An 8,440-nucleotide genomic window follows, 5' to 3' on the forward strand; every position below is an offset into this window, starting at 1 on the left:
GAGTGCGTGCGTGTGTGTGTGTGTGTGTGTGCGCGCGCACATGATAAAGTAAAATTCAAACATAGGTTGGGTGTGAAAATAGCTTAGATGACCGGATAAATACTCTTAGAAGACGGAAGAAAGTGTCCAGCAAGACAGTGGACACCTTCCATCTTCTAACAGTATTTAAATTGTGTTTTTCAGCTGTTTCCGCAGCTATTCTGCGCTTAAGATTTGCTTTATGTCCTCTAAAATACCAACTCAACCAGTAATTGTACGGCTGTATGTATGTGTGTGTATATATATATATATATATATATATATATATATATATATATATATATATATATGTCTTTATCTATTTATCTATCATCTGTTTATCTCTTTATTTCTCTACATATATACATACATACATGTGTATATATATATATATATATATATATATATATATATATATATATATAAATATTAAGTGTATGATATAACATTATTGTGTGTGTGTGTGTGTGTGTGTGTGTGTAGGAATATTCCCCTGAAAATTTATGGTTTTTGCAAATTACATCTGTAAAATGCTATGGATGCGGAATTCAAGTACTAAAGCAAGAGGTTTGAGGAAACGTGTGCAGCAATGCATTTAAGCAATTTGCGGCACCTTCCGGGCAATTTCTGACCAAAAATAATAAGAGTAACAACAACAACAACAAGAATGCTTTCAAATGGCAGTAATGTTGGGTTGGTGTTGAGTCGATTACATCGACCCCAGTACTTGACTGGTACTTATTTAATAGACCCCAAAAGGATGGAAGGCAAAGTTAACCTCGGCGGAATTTGAACTCAGAACGTAGCGACCGGCGAATTACCGTTAATCATTTCGACCAGCATGCTCACGATTCGTATTTCTTTATTGCCCACAAGGGGCTAAACATAGAGGAGACAGACAAAGGAATTATGTCGATGACCTCGACCCCAGTGCGTAACTGGTACTTAATTTATTGACCCCGAAAGGAATGAAAGGCAAAGTCGACCACCGTGGAGTTTGAACTCAGAACGTAACGGCAGACGAAATACCTATTTCTTTATTGCCCACAAGGGGCTAAACATAGAGGGGACAAACAAAGACAGACAAAGGGATTAAGTCGATTACATCGACCCCAGTGCGTAACTGGTATTTATTTATCGACCCCGAAAGGATGAAAGGCAAAGTCGACCTCGGCGGAATTTGAACTCAGAACGTCACAGCAGACGAAATACCGCTAAGCATTTCGCCCGGCGTGCTAACGCTTCTGCTAGCCCACCGCTTTTTTTTTTATGCTTACAGCACCTACGTTTCCCAAGCGGTCACCCATCTAAGTACTTACTAGGCTGACATTGCTTAACTTCGGTGATCGGACGAGAACCGGTGCTATCAGCGTGATATGGCCATAAGCAGACGAAATACCGCTAAGCACTTCGCCCGGCGTGCTAACGATTCTGCCAAGTCGCCGCCTTAATAGTGATGATGATGATGACGATGACTACGACGATGATGATGATGATGATGTGGTGGTGGTGGTGGTGACGATGATGACGATGTTGATGATAGTAACAATGATGATTAGTACATGATATGTACAACAACAACAGCATTGGTTTAGGATGGAACGTCTAACAACAGAAAGAATATTTACTTAGAGCGGCAAGATTTCTATAAACCTGAATGTTGTTGCACTTTTAGATTTTCTGTTTTTCACTCAAAATCTGAAGAATGCTAAACATACTTATAAGATCAATTCCAGCATATCAAAGTTATTTTCTGAATCATCATCATCACCACCATCATCATCATCACCACCATCATCATCATCACCACCATCATCATCATCATCATTATTATCATTATTATTATTATTAACTGTATTATTCGTGTTTTAAATATTTTATTAATACTTGCTATTGCTTGTTATTTGTTTCGTTTCGTTTCTATTTTTCCTTCCTCTTTCCAAGAGATTCTCTATTTCTGTCTCGAGTGGCTGGGCTTTGTTTTCCGGAACATTAACTTTTACGTCTTCCATGTAGCTAGATGTGTCCATTTGTCTCTATTACATACGTACGCATACAAACATACATGTGCCTATATCCGTGTGTGTTCTAGAGTATGCATTTGTGCAAATATGTGTTTGTGTGTGTTTGTACAAACATACATTCATGCATTCATATATAAAATTTTTCGTGTATATATATATATATATATATGTATATGTATGTATGTATGTGTTTCTATTGACACACACATGTACATATACAGGCGCACTCAGAAAAGCATATATATACATATACATGTTAAAGAATACACCTATGCATGCCTACATATGTAGAAACAGGGAGAGACATATGTAAAGGCATATATAAATGTGTGTGTTTCTGTGAGTGTGTGTGTGCGCGTGTGTACATGCAGAACTTTAAACCGATATATCTCTTTCTATGTATGTGTGTGTATGTTTGTCAGTTTCCGCTTAGATTTATATGAATATACAACTTAAAAGAACAAGCTACATATACACCTTGCTCCCGCATTTCCCCAGTTTACGCTAAGTTGCTATTAAAGGAAACATAAAACTGAAGTGAATAGATAGCCGTGCTTAAAGGTGGGAAACTATACAAAAAATAAACTCGTAGAAAAGAAACATAAAATAAATTAAATCAAACAAAAAGACAAGCGACAAAAATGCCAAGGATTCTAAGAAAGACCGAAAAGGAATGAAGAATTTAAGACAAAATAACGTCTCAGTAACGAAAATCAATAATGTTTGGAAATAAGAACCTGAATCATATCTATAGAACTATGTTAATTATTCTAATTAATAGAATTATGGAACTCAGTTTAATTTCTCTGCGTCTTAACATTTTGCTGAATTGTAAGTTGAATCGGCAGGTTAAAGTTGTTAATACATCTAACATTTGAATTATTTCTCAAAGATATCAAGATCATCACATGTGAATGCTGAAATGATCCCCGGTTAAAGCTATTGAAGTTACGTTGAATGTAAAGGGCCAATGTTAAGCTGCTGACACATCCACTCCAAATCCGAATATTGTTTTGAAGGACTCTATTGGTTAATATTGACCATACTTCTGGAGAAGTACGCGTGGGCTTCGGCAAAATTGTATAAGAAAGCCAGGCAGTTGCCCATACATATAAATGCCCACCGATTTTTATCCTAGTAAATGCCATCGACTTGGACCTTTACAAATAGTAATTGCTGCCAGAAAACAAAGACCCAGATCAAAAACTTCGGATACAAAAAGATATCTTGCCTGACTTTCTAATAATTCTACCAGTCTAGAATTCTAAATTGATAATTTTGTATCGCTCCTCGCTGCAGAAAAGATGAAACGCAATTTGACTTCGGTGACATTGGAAGCCAGATCGCAGATTTTAGAAACTCATGTGTGACACTTTATCTAGCGATCTAATGACATTGATCTTTGTTGCCTGAAATATTACGTTCAATGAATCACTTTGCATCTCTATAAATGGTTGGAATGATTGGTGTGTATCATAACTAAAATGCTCTTTTAAACGGAAGATACATCACTAAAACGCATGGTTTGTGGTTTGTTTAAGTTGCTCCGTCAACTCATAGTATGATGATTGTTTAAATCTTTTAGAACACCTCCCAAATAAATAGTCAATATAGCAAACCTGTTAGTCAAGAAATCCTCAACTGTATAACTTAGAACTCTTGACATACATCACAATATAACGATTCATGCCATAGATCACAGAAATACGTAAGGGGCGAAATGGTTTCGTTAAAAGGAATCCGGCAATCCAAGGACACATGATTTAGAATATTATCAATGGTAACAATAATAATAACCCCAGTTCTGCCCCACATAAGTAGAAATTATTGTAATCTTCAAACTGTACCATCTATTTTTATTACACTTTGTTATTCAGTGTTGTTTTCTCTAAGATGTGTGATGTCATATGTTCGGTGATGTTGCTATGAGGTCTAGGGACAACATAAAGGCACTTTTGTTGTTGTATTGCGAGAAAGACTGGAATGGGACGGTAACAATGTGGTAAACTACTGACCAATTAGTCAGTTCAAATCGGACAAAAGACGTTGCTATTCATGATAATAATCTCGAAATTGTTTCAGTCGTTGCTTATATTAAATTTTGATAAATAACTTTATTTAAAACAACCTGATTTTTTATCCTTCTTAGGTAACATAGTCACCACTCATGTATACACCTTATGATCAGTTTGGATTTGAAATTTGCCTGTGATAAATATTAATGTCTTCGAATTCTAGCTCGAAACATAAAGGTTAAATCGTGTAAAACGTGCAGTTATGTAATACATAAAAATCATAGCAGAATTAATTGAGTTAACGGCGACGGGAATATTTTTTCTTTATCAGTACATTAAGAACTTGTAGCAAAACTTATATATGTGTGTGTATGTGTGTATGTATATATATATATATATATATATATATATATATATATATATATATATATATACACACACATACATACATGTACATACGTATATATACATACGTATACATATATATCTATATATATACATACATATTTATACGTATATATACATACGTATACATATATATCTATATATATATACATACATATTTATACGTATATATACATACGTATACATATATATCTATATATATACATACATATTTATACGTATATATACATACGTATACATATATATCTATAAATATACGTACATATACATACTACATACGTACATACATCATTGCTATGACACATATCTCTATACATTAAATAATTGATAAAATAAAGACATAAAAATTATGTTCCTCTTAGCGCTTAGTGACATAAAAGACATATTTTCCCATAAAAAATACAACCTCGCCCATTAATGTTTAGGGAAAATGGATATAGGTAGTTGAGAAAAAATATATTCTATATGCAATAGATTCTTTACAGAATTCTTTGATTTTCAGTCTCAATTTTTTAGGACAACTGGTTTGGCTTCATTTGTTCAAAAAATTGAGAAGTGGAGAAATAGCCCGACCTTACTTACAAAAGCTTACACAGGTTAAAAAACAAGCAACGGATAGAGATCGACAGACCCATAGATCTTTATAATGTTAGATTGCCAATGATGAAAATAAGTTGTAGAGCATTGGTCTAAACAATATACGGTACTTAAGTAGGTATTTCTAGATTCTACCTTCAAAGCGTAAAGACAAAATTGCGCCCTGATTTATATTGTAAATGAATGTATAGTAATGTTTGTTGTTGTGTTTTGTTTTTGTACAAATGACCTAAGCCTGTCTTAAGTGAAAAAAACCGAAAACACTGTCTCCCAATCGAAGTGATCCGGTAATTTATCTTATATACATACATGTGTGTGTGTAAATATATATATTTATATATTTCTATGCATACCGTATTCCATTTATATATATTTATCCAAAGTTGTGAGAGGTTCCGCGCATGTAGCCAACCCACAGAATTCCTCCGGAACAGCGTTTCTCAACCGGGGCTCTCTGGAATCGTAGTTCCACAAAAGGTTCCTATGGGTTCCAGCTAATACTAATTTAATGATCGTAATATTACTAAACATGCAGAATATATAATTGGTCATTGTAATATAGACATCATCTTATCTAACTTATGTTGTCAAACAAATACAACAACCAAATATATATATATATATATATATATTTACCACAAGGTCGTCGATGAAAAATTATGAGAAAGATATAGTATACATTCTTTTTTTTTTGTGCAAGGGTAGCTTGAGACATGTAATTTAATTTAAGGTTTACGCAAGGGTAAAAGGCTTCAGAAACACTTCTCTGGAAGACAGGAACAGCAGTCGGTAGCTGTAAACAAGAAGCATAGGTTTTACGAGCGCGTTCAGAGGCATTTGCCCTAAAAAAGTAAAAGTATATATATATATATATATATATATATATATATGTATATGTATGTCTGTGTGAGCGTATGTGTGTATACACCCACCCACACACACACAGATATATATATATGTGTGTGTGTGTATATAGGCTTCTTTCAGTTTCTGTCTACCATATCTACTCACAAGGCTTTGGTCGGCCCAAGGCTATAATAGAAGACAGTTGACGAAGTTTCCACGCAGTGGGACTGTACCTGGAACCATGTTGTTGGAAAGCAAGCTTCTTACCACAGGGCCACTCCTACGCCTATAACACATGATTATTTTATTTCTACACTTTCTAACCAAAAACCAAGATACACTTGAACAGGGCGAATTCTGTCTGCTACTAATACATCTGTGATCTTAAATGCTGTCCATCCACTAGATACACAATCAGCAAAGGAATTATAGTTAATTTCACGTTCTATGATGTATGTGCATTAAGTATGATACATAGATAGCTTCCTGTTGCACAGAGCGGTTATATGGAACTTAGCTACGTGAATTGTCAAATCAATATACAGCAGATTGATTTGAAATAAAGATCAAAAATAGAACATAAGCTCATATCTTTTACAGCAATTTGCTATTTTGCTTCGGTTCTGCCTCACATGCGTTTTTTTTTTTTTGTTAATCTTGTATTTCTTTTTTCTATGAATCACATCGGAAAGCAAATATGTCTGTTCTGATCATTTTCTATATTTTCATTCTATATGTATTTGTCTTTTATATAAATTTGTCAGATCGAATGATGTCTTTATATCTTTAGATTATTGTATATACTTTGAAGATTTTTACACATGCTGTTAGGGTTAGGGTTAGGCTTAGATGCAGTACCAGGCAGTGGCTCTCATGACTTCAGATCTTAATTGATTGGAAGTGTTATCATGTACATTGTTTTGTCTTGGTAAAATGATGGGCTACAGCAAATATTCTGCTTAATACCACAGATTTGCTTACCAGTTGTTTGACCATAACCAGTTGAGCATGTCCCTTGGTGGCTGACGATATGTGCATCTCTGATCATGAGCAGAAGTAGTGGGGGAGCATCATAGCCATGTGTTGAGAAGAATTCTTTGGGGTTTGAATAATTCACTTTAGGAAATATGGGTGTTTTGCTCAACATCCTTAACAAACCTTATTCAGTGACCTTTTGAGCACGATGGGCTACTCGATCTGAAGAAAATTCTAACTGGGCCCCACCTGCGAGGTCATGCACTGTTTATCTTGATATGAGATTACCATGTCGCGCACATACGGTTGTGATGCATGTGCCTGTTGTACCCTTATCAGACGGGTAGTCATGATGGGTATACTGGGCTTTGTATATTTTACCCTAGTGTCACTTTGATGGCATGCACTGCTCTCTGACTCAATAATAATAATATCGAAAAATACCTTAGGAATGAGAACCCAGGTTCAATTTCCCCAAGACACCTGATGGAGACTGGAGGTTATATCAGCCGAAACGAGTTAACAACAAACAAGATGAGGACAAATATCCGTTAAATTTAAATAACTTAAATGATGTGTTGTTGGCATCTATGAACATGAAAGCTTGGGTTCTAGAATATAGACAAAAGCCTTTAAAAAATATACGCATGCACACATACACACACACCCACACACATACACCCACACCCACACACACACACACACACATTTAAAACAACTCGTTCGAACTTTAAAACAAAAGAAATATTTATTTAGTACAGTATAAGATACCTTCATATCTATAAATTTCTTTCTTTTATAGCAACGTTCACCAAGCTTAAATATGTATGTGTGTGTTTTTGCGTGCGTGCAATGAAGGTCGTATAATTTTCAAGTGATTTCTTTGAGAAGTACCATGATGTGTTCTTGGTCTCTCTTCTTCAAACAGTGCAATACTCAATAACATTAAACCTTTTCTAGACTTTACAGCGTTTATTTTCCATTTTAAATATTTTCCTTCCAGTATATAAAAATACTATGTAACTATTTACTTCCTGCAAAAAATAATTTTAAAAAATCAAATAAAAAAGCTTAAAGAAAACTCACTGTATCAAACCATTTTAAAAGTCACATCTTTTAGAGAGTATGTTTTACCTTTGGCTAAAGTATAATTGATCACTTTATTTATTCATATATTTTATTTCAGTGCATTTCTTTTTGGCATTAAAATAAATTATTACTTTAATTCCGCAACTATTCATCTTAGTATAAAAATTATATGGAGCAAATAAAAACAAATAAGTAAATAAATAAAATAATTTTTTTAAGTCTCTGCAGATTTCAAAGAGCAACTCTTTGAAAAAAATACAGAAAAAAAAACTAATAAAAAGAATTAAAAACTTTCAAAGAGCATTAATTCAAAATATTTTGAATTTCGAAAATAAATAGCTTTTATATTTGTCGTTCTTTTTTCCTTTTTTGCGGGGAGGAGGAAATGAAATATATTTTTATATCCCCGCCTCAACGAAAAGCAAAATTAAATAAAATAACATAGCGGCAACTGCTAAAGAAATATAAAAA

General features: G+C 33.9%; 1 pseudogene; it reads right to left on the minus strand.

The window, feature by feature from the left end:
- Positions 1-1,288: 1,288 nt before the first annotated feature.
- On the minus strand, positions 1,289-1,406 carry LOC128249981 (5S ribosomal RNA; annotated as a pseudogene).
- Positions 1,407-8,440: the final 7,034 nt, after the last annotated feature.

Source organism: Octopus bimaculoides, chromosome 18, assembly GCF_046866305.1.
Source record: "Octopus bimaculoides isolate indiv1 chromosome 18, ASM4686630v1, whole genome shotgun sequence".
NCBI lineage: Eukaryota > Metazoa > Mollusca > Cephalopoda > Octopoda > Octopodidae > Octopus > Octopus bimaculoides.